Source organism: Hyla sarda, chromosome 3 (assembly GCF_029499605.1).
Source record: "Hyla sarda isolate aHylSar1 chromosome 3, aHylSar1.hap1, whole genome shotgun sequence".
NCBI lineage: Eukaryota > Metazoa > Chordata > Amphibia > Anura > Hylidae > Hyla > Hyla sarda.
In genome coordinates, this window is record NC_079191.1 from 209,828,951 (window position 1) to 209,843,934 (window position 14,984).

Below are 14,984 nucleotides of genomic sequence, written 5' to 3' on the forward strand. Positions count from 1 at the left end.
ACATACATAGGTACCGTATAAGATGCGGTACCGGGACACTACAAACCCCCTTACTTAAGATAAGTCGGCCTCGACGTCTGTCCCCTGAGACAGAGGGACTAGGACTAGAACAGGATGCTATAGAACAGGATGATCTGTACTTTTGCTATATGTCCTAAACAGATTAAACACATTTACATTCTTTTGATACCTTTCCTAGTATCTGGATTAGGCAATTAGAAATCTATCTAGACATTTAATGCTATCTAGACATCTATCTATCCTTTAGTTGCTAGCTTCCTATACAACTTTATCAAACTTATTATACATTTGAAGCTTACTAGACAATTAGGCAGCTATCTGACATGTAGTTGCTAGCTCCTAAGACACTTTATTAGCTCTCTATACATTTTTATGAGGCTAAACTGAACATTAGCACATACTTCTATACATAAGGCTAACTAGACATTAGTACAGCTTTCTACACAGTTAGCTTCAAGCTGACTAGGCATTTGTATTATCTCACACATTCTATTTGCCAACAATAAGTTACCTGTTAGTTAGTACACGAAAGGTATACTGGCTAGCCGGAAGCTAGGTCACAGTAAGGGTGGCTGCTAGGGTTTATCGGCTACACGCTACTTATCCTTAGAGCACTTTCAAAACAACCTATTAGGTTATTCTTAGAATTACTATTAGTTTATTTTTGTATTTGCAAGAGCACCTACTGGCCAGGCAGAGCATCTCACACACACAATGAAAAAAGAAAAGAAGAAGTGTACCTAACAGTGGCAGGAATTGGGTAACAATATGCTACAATTCCTAAGTGTTTTCTTTAAGTGAGATATTTATTTTGATTTATGTACTAGAAAAATTTGAAGTAGTACATTTAAGTGAGTAATCTAGGGTACTATGAGTACAGGTATTATTTTAAGAGGGAATCCTCCCTACTATTTTTGTTGAGGCAGGTGCTAGCGATGGGCGACAGCAATAATACTACCCTAGGAGGAGCCGAGGTGTCCCCTGTGAAGTTACCTTTAGCATTTTATACATTTATATGTACAAGAATTAGTTGTGTTTTTTAGTATTGAGTATTTAGTATTTTCTGTGTACAGCTCATACTTACTTTTTATGTACATAGACTTTAGACTATTTTCTTATGTACAACCTTGACTTACTACTTATGTACACAGACACGAGGATACCTTCCTGTGTACAGAACCATATACATATTTACTATACATTAATCAACACTCCAACATGTTTCAGATGCATTCACCTGATAAGTGCAACATTTATCATAAGAGTTCTTATGAAGCTGGTGGTATATACATGAAGCAGGCGTGTAAGGATCAGCAGTCCACCTACACTAGGAGTTCAAGGAAAATATACAAAATGGCGTGTAAGGATCAGCAGTCCACCTACACTAGGAGTTCATAGGAAGGGTACAGTCCTTAATGAATCTCCTACAGGCTAGGAGTCTCTTGACTTAATAGTCAGGCACAAGCTTAGTGGTTACGTTGCTGAACTTTGAACTGGAACAACTTAGCACAGTCCTGCTAGGCACAATTCTTGAACTTGGTTGCTGTAAGACAAAAATGGTTAGACAGAAAACAATAAGACATTACTTTAGAGTATCTTTAGAAGACGTTCTTCTTTACTCTTGTAGTGCCTCTCTTGGTTCCCCTATATCTGTCAACATCAGGGGCAGGGTTAGAATTAACATAGCTTTGCCACACCACATTGGTGAGGATAGAGTGGTGGAAAGCAGCTTGAGAAGGGGTTATAGGCTTACTAGCCAGGATCACAGTGGGGCAATAGGGCTTGAGCACCATCTCCAAATTAGGAACAACCCATGACCCTTTCGTTGGTACCTTAGGAACTGGCAAACTCTCACTGCTCCGAGAGGGCCTTGATACATCTGTGGGTACCCCAGGGTTAGACAAACTCTCATTGCTCCGAGAGGGTCTAGGTACTGACTTGGGTGGCCGCAACTTTGGCTTACTTTCTTCACCCTGTGCAGAACTTGACTCTCAACGGTATGAAGAAGAGGAAGAACTTGACTCTTTGCTGTACATAGAAGATGATGAACTTGAATCTTTAGGCTCCTCCTCCTTGGGTACGCTGGTGGAGGCTTTAGGAGCAGACCTCGTCGGCCTCAAATTGAAGGGGTCGGACTCCCAATCCATCGACGGGAAATATTTGTAAGGAAGCTGTGTTGGGGCTGTTGGTCTGGTGACCGCTGCAGCCCATTCTCCACGAAGGCTCTGGACGGGGGTGTACTCCACAATTTCCCCCACCTCCAAGGTGTAGAATTTCTTATGGATGATATGGCCTTTGCACTGCTCGCCAGTTTACGAGGTTGGTCTGCCCAGTGTGGCAGTCAAGGAGTGTCCCATAACCTCTGACCTTGTCGAACTTGGCCCCAGTTGCTCTTCTCCATTCTAATGGGTCCTCCCCTTCTCGGGGGTGATCCCATTTACGGATGTACAATTCCTCCATTTCTTTGGTATTTTCTTGATACCACACTCTTTCTTCATAAGGCAAATGTACGTGCTTCGGAGCATAGAGGGCCTTTAACTTTTCCATCAAATCGTCCAGCTCGGCTTCTTGACAGGCCCTTTCCCTTTCTGCAGTTGGGATTGGTGGGAGTGTTTCCCAGGTAACGGTTGAAGTACTCTGTGCATGTACTCGATCAGCTCCGGCTCATCGCCGAACACCCATTGCGGCAGTTTTGGTGAGCACGGTCGTGCACTTGGCAAGCTTGATCGATGAATGACCTCAGGGCTGGAGGAGGAAGAATAGGCCGCCTCTGGCGGGGTACTCACAGCAGATTCCTCCGACGGGATCCTGGCCTACGAGCCCCAGGTCCTGTGGTGAGGGGACAATCTCGCCGGTGACACACCTCCAGGTGTCCCTGCACTGTTCGCTGGAGGTGTCTCTGGCCAATCGTCGTCATTATCAGGCAGTGGGGGAAGATTGCAGGCCCCCTCTTCGTCAAATGACAACTGCTGCAGACGGTCAGCAAGCTCTTGAAAAAGTTGGGCTGCGACTGCCACAACTTTCTGTGTTTCCGGCGCCATTTTGCCAACTTGACCCCATGGAACGCTGCTCTCCGCCATGTCTGTACTTTCCGGCTATCTCTGCAGACTGAAGAGGTTGCTCTGCGTGGCGTCTTTTATAGTAGGCTTCTCCAAAATGGTGCTGGGCAGCAGTGGCGTTGCTAGGGTTGGTGTCACCCGATGCGGTAGAAAATGGTGTCACCCCCAGATGACCCCCCCCCCTCACCTCCGCATTAGTCATTTTTTTTGCCTGTTCTGATGGACGCCAGTGGAGTAGAACGTTTCAGAAACCTATTTCCAGTATAATAATTAAATATACTAATTGCCAAGAATGGTGAACTGCTAGAGAAGTTTTTACCATTTAAAACTACAGCTCCCAGTATGACCTAAGCAGTAATAAGGTTCTGCTGGGAGTTGTAGTTTCACACATCATAACTGCATAGCTGTGAATATAGGTGATGTCTTCTCTATAGTCTTTCTTTATATAATTCAGCTGGTACATACCACCAGGTCCAGCTAAATCTTCTCTCTGCAGAAGATGATGCCCAAACGGCTCCTCACTATGTCAATTCTGATCCTCTATATGAAAACAATAATTATTATAACCATGCCAGACAGTATGCCCATGAATATAATACTAACACGCAGTGCATCCTCTAAATATAATACTATGACACACTGTACCCTCTGAATATAATACTGCCACACTCTGCACTCTCTGAATATAATACTACCACAAACTGCACACTCTGAATATAATACTGCCACACACTGCGCACTCTGAATATAATACTACCACACACTGTGCTCCCTGAACATAATACTGCCACACACTGCGCTCTCTGAATATAATACTGCACACACTGCGCTCTCTGAATATAAGACTGCCACACACTGTGCTCTCCTGAATATAGTACTGCCACACACTTGGCCCTGTGATTATAATACTTCCACACACTGCACCCTCTAAATATAATACTGCGCCATTTGAATATACTACCACACACTGCACACTTTGTATATAACCTTGTTTTCCAGTGCAGATTTTATGATGCCACTATGCCCCAGAATTAATGGTGCCACTGTGCCCCAGAATTAATTATGCCAATGTGCCCCAGAATTAATTATACCATTGTGCCCCCAGAATTAATTATGCCACTGTGCCCTGGTATATTATGCTGGATGATGGGGGTGCTCCTGCCAGGAAGATATTGCTGCCGATGGATGATGAGGGTGCTACTGTGATAGGGGTGGGGTGTTACTGGTGGATGATGGGGGTGCTACTGCCAGGAAGGGAGTGCTGCCGATGAATGATGAGGGTGTTACTGCCACCCTGATAGTAGCCCGCCCATCATCCATCGGCAGCACCATCCTCCTGGCAGTAGCACCTCCATCATCCACCAGAAACACCCCACCCCCCCACAGTAGCACCCCTCATTATCCGTTAGCTGGTGCATCATGGGGTGGTTGATGGGGGTCCTCCTGGCAGTAGCACCCCCATCATCCACCAGCAGGATCTGCTGATGGGGGTGCTACTCCTGGGGAGGGGGGTGTTGCTGGTGGATGATGAGTGTGCTACTGCCAGGGGGGGAGCATTAGGTAGGCAGCAGTTCCCCCACTTTAGGTAGGCAGCAGTTCCCCCACATTAGGCAGCATAGATTCCCCACATTTGGTACCAGTTCCCCCACATTAGGTAGGTACCAGTTACCCCACATTAGGTAGCAATTTCCTCACATTAGGTAGCACAGATTCCCCACATTAGGTAGCAATTTCCCCACATTAGGTAGCACATATTCCCCACATTAGGTAGCAGTTTCCCCACATTAGGTAGCATAGATTCCCCACATTCGGTAGCACAGATTCCCCACATTAGGTAGCATAGACTCCCCACATTTGGTAACACAGATTCCCCACATTAGGTAGCAGTTACCCCACATTAGGTAGCATAGACTCCCCACATTAGGTAGCATAGACTCCGCACAGTTGGTAGTAGTTTCCCCACATTAGGCCGCAGGTTCCCTTGCAGGTTCCCCACAATGGGTCAAAGTCTCCCCCCATTGCATCGCTGGTTCACCCCCGCCCCCCCCCCCCAAAAAAAAAAACACAACACAGAGAGAGACACACACAAATACAGTCAGAGAGACACACACTCACAGACAGACACACACACAGAGTCACACAGTCACACACACAGAGTCACACAAACACACACAGAGTCACACAAACACACACAGTCACTTACACACACACAGTCACACACACACAGTCACACACAGACAGAAATAGAGACAGAGAGACAAACACACACACTCACCCATCCAGCGCAGCGATCCTTCTCTCCGGGCGCCCTGGTAGTGACGTCACTGTGTCCTGTGTCAGGCTGGTGCAACCAAAGATGTGGGAGCGGAAGCCAGGCACAGTGCTGGCTGGTGAAGGCGAGGGGGGGGGTGCTGACGGACGGGCGCACAGCGCAGGTGAAGACCGTGGGGGGTAGGGGTGGTGCTGACGGATGGGAGGCCGCTCAGGCACAGATGGGGGGTGTCAGTGTAGCTGGGGAGGGGTGTTGTTTGCTGCCTAGCGACTTATTGTCACCCCATTAGGTTGGTGTCACCCGGTGTGGGCCGCACCCCACGCACCCAGGTCGCAACGCCACTGCTGGGCAGGAAGGACGCTATTGGTGCAGCCCCGACTTCCGGTCCCTCCAGAAACGACTCCTGCATCTCTGAGTTCCCTTTCGGCTGGGATACAGCCACTTGGCGTCCACGCCCAGGGGCGTGGGCGTGGCGCAGCGCGGGCTTTCTTCGCGCGCTTTTCCAGCAGCAGTTCGGCTCTGCCTGTGCCGACCGGACCAGAGGATTGCAGCATGAACTCATTGTGCAGTTTACACATTTCAACTGTAGACAAATCTTCGCCTCCCCCTTACTTTTCTCTTGGCCCCCTTGTATGGTGCCCCACAAGCACCGTTCTTGTACACAGCAACACATGAATAAAGTTCGCTTTCTGGGGGGGGAGTACACTTTCACTAGTGTCAATAGTAGGTACACACCCGAATCCTGTTCGTGATGCCAAAAAGGCTTTGTGGTAGCCCTTGGGGGGTGTATGGTAGTGGTGGTATGGTATCGGTATATGAGGGGTTAATGTTAACCCTATAGTTCGTGATGCCAGGCTGAGGGCTGTTATGCTGAGGTAATGCTCCGGCCTATCGCCGCCCTTCCCAGTAACGATAGGTGCATGAAATGACTGAAGGTCCACAAGGAGATTGAACTTGAACAACTTTACTTGAGTGCTTGCGATACATCCAAGGTACAGTAACAGTCTCATACAAACAGTCCTTATATCGCTCAGTGACTGACAGTTATTGCGGACCTTGAGCTATTTAGAAAGTCTCAGAATTTAGGGTAGATATTTGCAGATCTGTCCGTATTTAGGGGTTATATTAGGTCCGGTGATGCTGCAAAGTGTCTGGAGATTGATACACTCTCTATTCTGAATTACTCAGCCGTTGCCACAAGGCTCGGGCCTAACTCACTGCGATAGTTGCTGCGCAGATCCTTCTCATTTGACAGCCCAGGAACAAGAGAGAGAAAACATGGCCGCCGATCCCTTATATGGGCAGGGGGAGGGTGAATCCGATTGGTCCGAACATCTGTCATTCACCATTACACAGAGTAATGGGATTGCATACGTCACCGGGCCTCCAAAGGTGCTTAAGCAGAATACCATAGAGTTTACCTAGTCACGTGACCCGCAGGTCCTGCAACGCTATGAAACCGGTAATTAACCATTTATTTACATATATTACTATATTTACATCACCCTTTCATAAATTACTAGGCTATTAGTTGGAATAGAGGCGACAAGGGGTAGGCTACACAATAGGGATCCCTACGTCCTAGGGACTCTGGCTATGGGGACCCACACATACATAGGTACCGTATAAGATGCGGTACCGGGACGCCACACCTGCACTCCCTCTTTAGAAAAAGGCACGTCTTTCCACCCTGCTTGTTCAAATAAAACATAGAGGTGAGATTGTCCAACTGGCCTTGAACAGCTTAATGATATACTGTAGATGCTACTGAAAGCAAAGGAGCACCAGCCTGACTTCTTATAGTTTCTTGCATTCTTCCTCGAAGAGCCTTCTGCCAAGGTGATCATCTCCTCTGAACCAGATGACCAGGAATTTGTTCAAGATGGTCAAGTCTATGACCAACGGCCAATCTCCTCTCAATTTAGGGACAGGAAACATGGAAGAATACACTCCTGTTGGTTGACTACTTCCAGAGCTCTCTTTTGTATAAATTGATGGATTAGCTGGCTGATGACAGGCTTTATCCCTTTGTTGACCTTGAAATGATTTTGAGGCATTTTTAGAAATTCCTCATTGCAATAGTACCGAATACACAGGTGCCCACAGATGTCAAAGACCAGCAACTGGCAAAAAGATGAAGCAGTGCAAGGGAGTACCCTGCTGGCTTGGCATCATTGCTGGTATTCTTTGGAGTTGAAAGGCTTTTTTATGGGTACTGTCTGCTGCTTTGAACCCCCCCCCACACACACACACATACTTTTTAGCCTGCGGGCAATATTAAAACTGGCAATATTAGAGAGAGAACTAGCGGCAAACGTCAAATGGCTCATTGTGCTATCACAGAGGAAGTCAGGTGCCAACTTCATCTTTTTGTGTTGTAAAAAGTCATATATTTGTTGCAGGTTTTGTTTTAGAAGTTTTTTGCGACTTTCCAACATACACACTTTCACAGTTTGTGTCTATTTGTGGTAAGCTATACTTAATTCATCACCTGCAACTTTAAAAAAAATATTGTTCTTTTAAAAAAAGATAGTTTTCTTTAAAAAATTGTGCGTCATGCATACCACCACCCAAGGTCTACACTTATAAACTTGTCTATTTCACAGACACTTCTTTACCTACACTGTGTTGGTGTTTTGTTCAGCTTTTGTAATGTAGATGTGTAATGCAAATAAATGTGTTCTTAAAGTAACATGGTTTATAATTTTGCCAATCTTTAACTACTTAGTTGAAATTGTCTGCGGTTATAGTAACATTTTTGGTATGGTAAGTGCATGAGGGCTTTATACTTAGAATTTTTCACCAACAAAAGCCCTTAGTGGATGACACAGAAGCTGAAGGAACAAACGGAAGTTGACTGAGGACTGGTGGAGTGAAGTCACTTTCCCTTGTGTTTTGTGGGCTGCTCCAAATTTATCATACATATTGCGCCTGTTTGATAAATTTGGGGCAAGTACGTCAAATTTACCACAAGTAAAACAATGCCAAAAAGCACGGCAAACACATTGATAAATCTCCCCCCCCCCCCCCCCTGGACCTTTTGGAGAGATGTGCTACTGCAAGATCCACTTTGAGAAGATTATCTCAGCTTGCAGAAAATTCCCGCTGCATCCAATCCTTCATGACTGGATGTACTGGAAGGATGTTGTGCTTATTTATGGACATTTATCAACGGGTTTAGTCAGGTTTTCTTTACTATAATTGTCACAAAATTGTCGCAACTGCAACTAGGCGATTTTTCGTGCGACATTTTGACTGGAAAGCGAGAAAAGCAAGTTTTCCAAAAATTAACTACGTAGTAATAATTTTAAAATGGACTACGGGTAGTCAGGTATTTACTAACTGCGACAGTCACAACTGCGAAAAAAAAAAAAAAGGGTTAAAAATTGACAAAATTTACTCCAGCTCAAACATGGAGCAGAAAAAGCTACTACCAAAGTAAAAAAGGAAAAATTGCTTATGTGAAAAAATTATCAACAGCCTGAAATCAGTTGATAAATATGTCGCACATAAGCAAAAAAAAAGTAAGGGAAAAATAACTAAAAAAAAAGAATACATAAGCAAACATTGATAAATGTCCCTCATTGTGAGGAAAACAAAACAGTCGCTTCTTGATCAGTTTGTGCGTAACCTCGTTGTACAACTCTAGGACTCCTCCACCTTTCTTTGTGTAACAAATTTACTTCTTTATTGGGGTACACGTCAGAGCCATTGTCAGTACCACTTTCTGTATCTGGATTTGTGGGTCCTGAAGATGATGCTTGGGGTGAGAACCAGAGTGTTGCTTCTGTCTTAGGGGAGATGTTACTTCCTTAAAGGTACTGCATAACAGACTTTTAAAGAAGAAAATCTCTTACATATATCTGTACATATGGTTCTGGAGAAAGGCATCCCGTGCAACAAAAAGGGGAAGGTTACAAAGGGAACCATTTGCGTAGACTACATAAGACATCAATAGCAATGAGCCGTTTTCATCAATCTGATTTGCCCATAACAAACCAATCACAGCTCTGCTTTCATTTTACCAGAGCTCAATAAAAGGGGTACTGAATCCTTTTTTTTTTTTTAAATGTTACTGCAAATCACACTATTTTTTGTCTCAGATTGATAAATCTGAGCCAATATGCCTTTGAAATAGAAAATGCACAACAAATCAAATGATAATCAATGGGCAGAAGAAGGGGTGAATTGGGCGGGTTTACTATTGCTGTATTTATTTCAGCTTAGTTGTTTGTTCCAATCTGTTGAGGATTGTGTCTTGTTTACTAAACTGCCACACATCTGCTTTTACATTTTTTTCTTCTCAAATGTGTCAGCTTTGGCCAAAAAGTATCCACAGTTTAGTGAACTTGGTGGCTGTTTTATTATCTTACAATTTTTTGTGTCAGGAACTTTAAGATTATAACACAAATCGTGAAACATAGCCTCACATCCACCATTTGTATTTTGATCTACTTGCTTCTCAGCATAATTTAACCCCTTAAGGACTCAGGGTTTTTCCGTTTTTGCACTTTCGTTTTTTCCTCCTTACCTTTTAAAAATCATAACCCTTTCAATTTTCCACCTAAAAATCCATATTATGGCTTATTTTTTGCGTTGCCAATTCTACTTTGCAGTGACATTAGTCATTTTACCCAAAAATGCGCGGCGAAACGGAAAAAAAAATCATTGTGCGACAAAATTGAAGAAAAAATGCCATTTTGTAACTTTTGGGGGCTTCCGTTTCTACGCAGTGCATATTTCGGTAAAAATTACACATTATTCTGTAGGTCCATACGGTTAAAATGATACCCTACTTATATAGGTTTGATTTTGTCGCACTTCTGGAAAAAATCATAACTACATGCAGGAAAATGTATACGTTTAAAAATGTCATCTGACCCCTATAACTTTTTTATTTTTCCACTTACAGTGCGGTATGAGGACTCATTTTTTGCGCCGTGATCTGAAGTTTTTATCGGTATGATTTTTGTTTTGATCGAAATTTTTGATCACTTTTTATTCATATTTTAATGGTATAAAAAGTGACCAAAAATGTGCTTTTTTTGACTTTGGAATTTTTTTGCGCGTACGCCATTGACCGCACGGTTTAATTAATGACATATTTTTATAGTTCGGACATTTACGCATGCGGCGATACCACATATGTTTATTTTTATTTTTTTTTACACTGTTTTATTTTTTTTATGGGAAAAGGGGGGTGATTCAAACTTTTATTAGGGAAGGGGTTAAATGACCTTTATTAAAACTTTTTTTTTTACATTTTTTTTGCAGTGTTATAGGTCCCATAGGGACCTATAACACTGCACACACTGATCTTTTACACAGATCACAGGCGTGTATTAACACGCCTGTGATCAGTGTTATCGGCGCTTGACTGCTCCTGACTGGATCTCAGGCACGGAGCAGTCATTCGCCGATCGGACACCGAGGAGGCAGGTAAGGGCCCTCCCGGTGTCCTGCCAGCTGTTCGGGACGCCGCGGCGGTATTAGCCGTGGGTCCCGGCCGTTGATGAGCACCGGGACAGATGCGATATGATGCGGGATCGCGGCGCGATCCCGCTTCATATCGCGGGAGCCGACGCAGGACGTAAATATACGTCCTGCGTCGTTAAGGGGTTAAATTGGTTGTTAGTATACATTTTGGTCAAAAAGTACAAGCCCACTCGCCACGTCCAGGCCACCTAGTCAGAGTGGGTCCCTAACCAAACACTGGTGTAGCGCTGGGTGGCCTCACAGAAACAATGGCCGCCACAGAGAACCACACAAGTGAGAACACCTACCATGTGCTCCCTACCAGAGGGCTGGGAGAATGTTAGGAGGAAACCCTTATGCAGTCTCCTGCTACTTAAAAATGCCTGGGCCGAATGGGTGGAGTGGAGTGCTGGCCATGGAAGAAGGGAGAGACTACAAATGTACAACACAAAGAAAAATATAGCCGCACATCCACCATTTGTATTTTGATCTACTTGCTTCTCAGCATAATATTTGATCAAAATGTATACTAACAACCTGTTAGTTTTTTTTTATTATGCTGAGAAGCAAGTAGATCAAAATACAAATGGTGGATGTGCAGCTATGTTTCTATATTTTCATGTATATATGTAGTCTCTCCCTTCTTCCATGGCCAGGACTCCACCCATTCGGCCCAGGCGTTTTTAATTAGCAGGAGACTGCATAAGGGTTTCCTCCTTACATTCTCCCAGCCCTCTGGTAGGGAGCAGATGGTAAATGTTCACACTAGTATGGTTCTCTGTGGCAGCCATTGTTTCTGTGATGCTTTCTCTGTGGGGTGGTGCAGCCCAAACCAGGGGTGGTGTCTCGGAGGCAGTGGTCGCCGCCCGGCGCTATGCCAGTGTTAGGTTAGGGACCCACTCAAACTAGGTGGCCTTGACGTGGCGAGTGGGCTTGTACTTTTTTATCAAAATGTATACTAACAACCTATTAGATAAAGCTTCTATATGTTACTCACTAGGTCATGCAGATGCTTTACATATATCTTTATCTGTCTAGCTTTGTATTTGGCTCATCAATTGCTCTGTTCTGATGCTCAGTCATTCTGACATCCACAGGTCAGGAAGGGGCCTGTCCGAGGCAAGTACTAACCCTCACTCACCAAGCGTTCACTTCCTCCCTGAGTCTGCTGTGCTATGCTAGGTCTCTTCTTCCAATCAATGCAAGCTGCTTTGTAACCCCCTGCTCTATTTTTTCAGACAGGACAGGAGTGAGCACAGAGGAGTGCTATTTCCACCCTCACTTACTAGACTTTGTCCATCCCGTGCTTCAGCTGGGATAAAGATGATGCTGTAGCCAGACACCATGTTTTGGATGGTATGGGAACCCCAGTGGGTTTTTTTATGAGCATTTTTTTCTTATATAAAAGGAGATAACATTTTCTTAATGAAGTATATTGTACATTTTTGCAAAACATTAACTTTTCTAACATCTAAAAAGGTTTTGAATCTGGCAGTGCCCATTTTAGCATTTTCACCAGGGGTTGGAGCAGAGAAATCTTTGAGATTTTAGCTCGGAAGCCTTATAACTGTGAGTGCAGCTGTTGACTGCACTAAGCTGTAAGTTAGGATCAGTACACAATAAGTAATACAGTACTGCAAAATATACTGGTGCTATCTAAGCAACAGGAATAAACTATTTACAAAATTGCTCAACTATAAGGAACTATAAATGTTACAAATCACAGTAACAGAGAAAACCCTGCTTTGAGCGCTGCCAAGCTTCACTGATCCCGGATCAGTGCAGAATCTGCCTTGAGTAATCTGAGATAGACTATTTGCTAGAAGAGTGCACTCTGACAGACCCATATAAAAGACTGTATATTCCCAGCAACCAGTCTCTTAAATCACCCATCTTCTCTGCCAGATCTGTTTGCACTGTGCTGACAGAAGGGAACAAGGGAAAAAGCAACTGTCAAGCACTATGCTCTGTTCACATTTCATCTGGTCATATAGTTGGTTGTATATATTTCAGCTGAGAAAAAGTATATACAGAATATTATATATATATATTTTTTGTAACCCATAATTGTTTAAGGAGTATATGCAGGCTATCAGTAAGTCCTATATAATTTATTAGTATACTTACATATTATAAAGAAAAAAAAGGGGGGGGGTGCCTAAAACATATTTAGTGATATGCATTAAAAGCCACCATATATGCAGGGAAGTTTACCCTCTCAGAAATAAAGGGATAATACTAATATATCATATACACATGGGATGTGCCCACACAATGATCAGCAATGCCGATAACTCACAATAATGATCACTGTCCAAAAATTTACCATAGAGTAACAAAAACAGACCCCACTGGTAGATAATGTAGTTGTAACATACACACATCATATATCAAATATCATGTTGCAAGGGCACAGGTAAATCACCTGACACCGTTCCTAACGCACATTTCTGTCCCTAAGGATAGTTAAATGCACACCGGGACATCCTCAGGGGAACCATAAGCACATAAATACAATGTAATGTGGATATTTGAGCAAAAGCCTCCAAGTGGTATGTACAGCAGTTCCATTCAATATTCAGTAAGCATAAAAATTAGTGATCAGTAGATATAAGAAAAGCCAGATGCAAAATAAGTAGTCCGTCCCCACAGTTAACGACATAGACCATGTGGTTCATCGGAATATTGCATGAGGGTAAAGTTTACGTGCCGCCAGGATATCTCGATCCTATCCTACGGTCCTGCAGTGGCAGGACACCGGGTCAGGTATGCTCGGGATGGCGCCATATCACAGAGGGTATACTTCCCTGTTTTTATGGTGGCTTTTAATGCATATCAATAAATAGCTATGTTTTCGGCACTTCCCCCCTTTTTTTTCTTTATTATTTGATATTGCTGGGAACTTTCTTGATAATCTAGATCAGGGTCTGGCATATGATCCCAATAAATCTATGTTTTGATTGCCTTATATACTTACATATTTACACAAGTATGCTCAAACAAATGCCAACCTATTTTACTCATTGTAGAAGGTAAACTCGAGCTGAAACAAAAGTTCCATCTGTTCTATTACATAATTGCATGCAAAACTTTCCAACGATTATATTTCTTTACAACTATATTTAGAATGCACAGTATCTTCTGTATGATTGCTGTGCATATCCTGCCTCAGTTCACTCGGCTGTATTTCCTTGTTTTTGGGGATTAAGCTGAATTATTCATCAATGTGCATGTAGGAGGAAGGGGGACTGAACTTATCTAGTAATGGCCTATCCGCTCTGTGATGACAATGTTTTAGGCTATTGGTAATGTGGCATGGTAACCTCATCACTGGTGGAATGGTGCAGTAATAATTGCAGAATATCCGGAATATACATTCTGTGCAAGGCAACGGCACACTAGGACCATTAGGAAATGCGCTCTCTCTATAGACGGCAATATATTTCCGAGATGAAAAGAAAATGCTGAAAGAATGAAAATGTTCGGAGTCTGGAATTAAAATTTTCACAGCAGCATGGATGTACCTGAAAAATTGCAGTGATACCAAAAGATTTCAGATTTGTGAGGCAAAATTTCTAATCTCAGTCTCTGTCCCCTGAGCCAAGGGTTATGGCTGCACACAACACCAGCTAGAGCCAAATGTGTGATGTGTGCAATAGAAACCCCTAACATCATGGACTAACCTCACAGAGTCTCTTACTGTAGGACTCACTTCAGGGTCAACATTTCTCAGCCCAAAGTGACATTGAGGTAACGCAGAGACTCCATCACTGTCATTGATGGTACTCAATGTCACACTTCTGTCTCCTACAGGAGGTCTCTGGCCTCGGCTGTCTTTCCAGTGATGTCTTTAACGCTGGTAGGCATTGTCACTACCTTTATACCATTTCTCTCACAGCCCAAATAGTAGTCTTAGAGTTCAGGTCACAACTAGCAGTCCATGAATAAGGGGACTACCAATAACCTGGGATGTCCTGGGCTGAGCTTCGCCATTTTGCCAAGCATGTGCAACAACTTAAACCAGCAATATACAGAATAGTGTACAATATAGTCTACAGCACATTGTTTCTAAACTTGCTATACTGTTGCTTCATTTTAACTCTATAATACTGCCAAACACAGTAAAGCGCTGTACTTGGCTATCTGTAGCAGCCCCA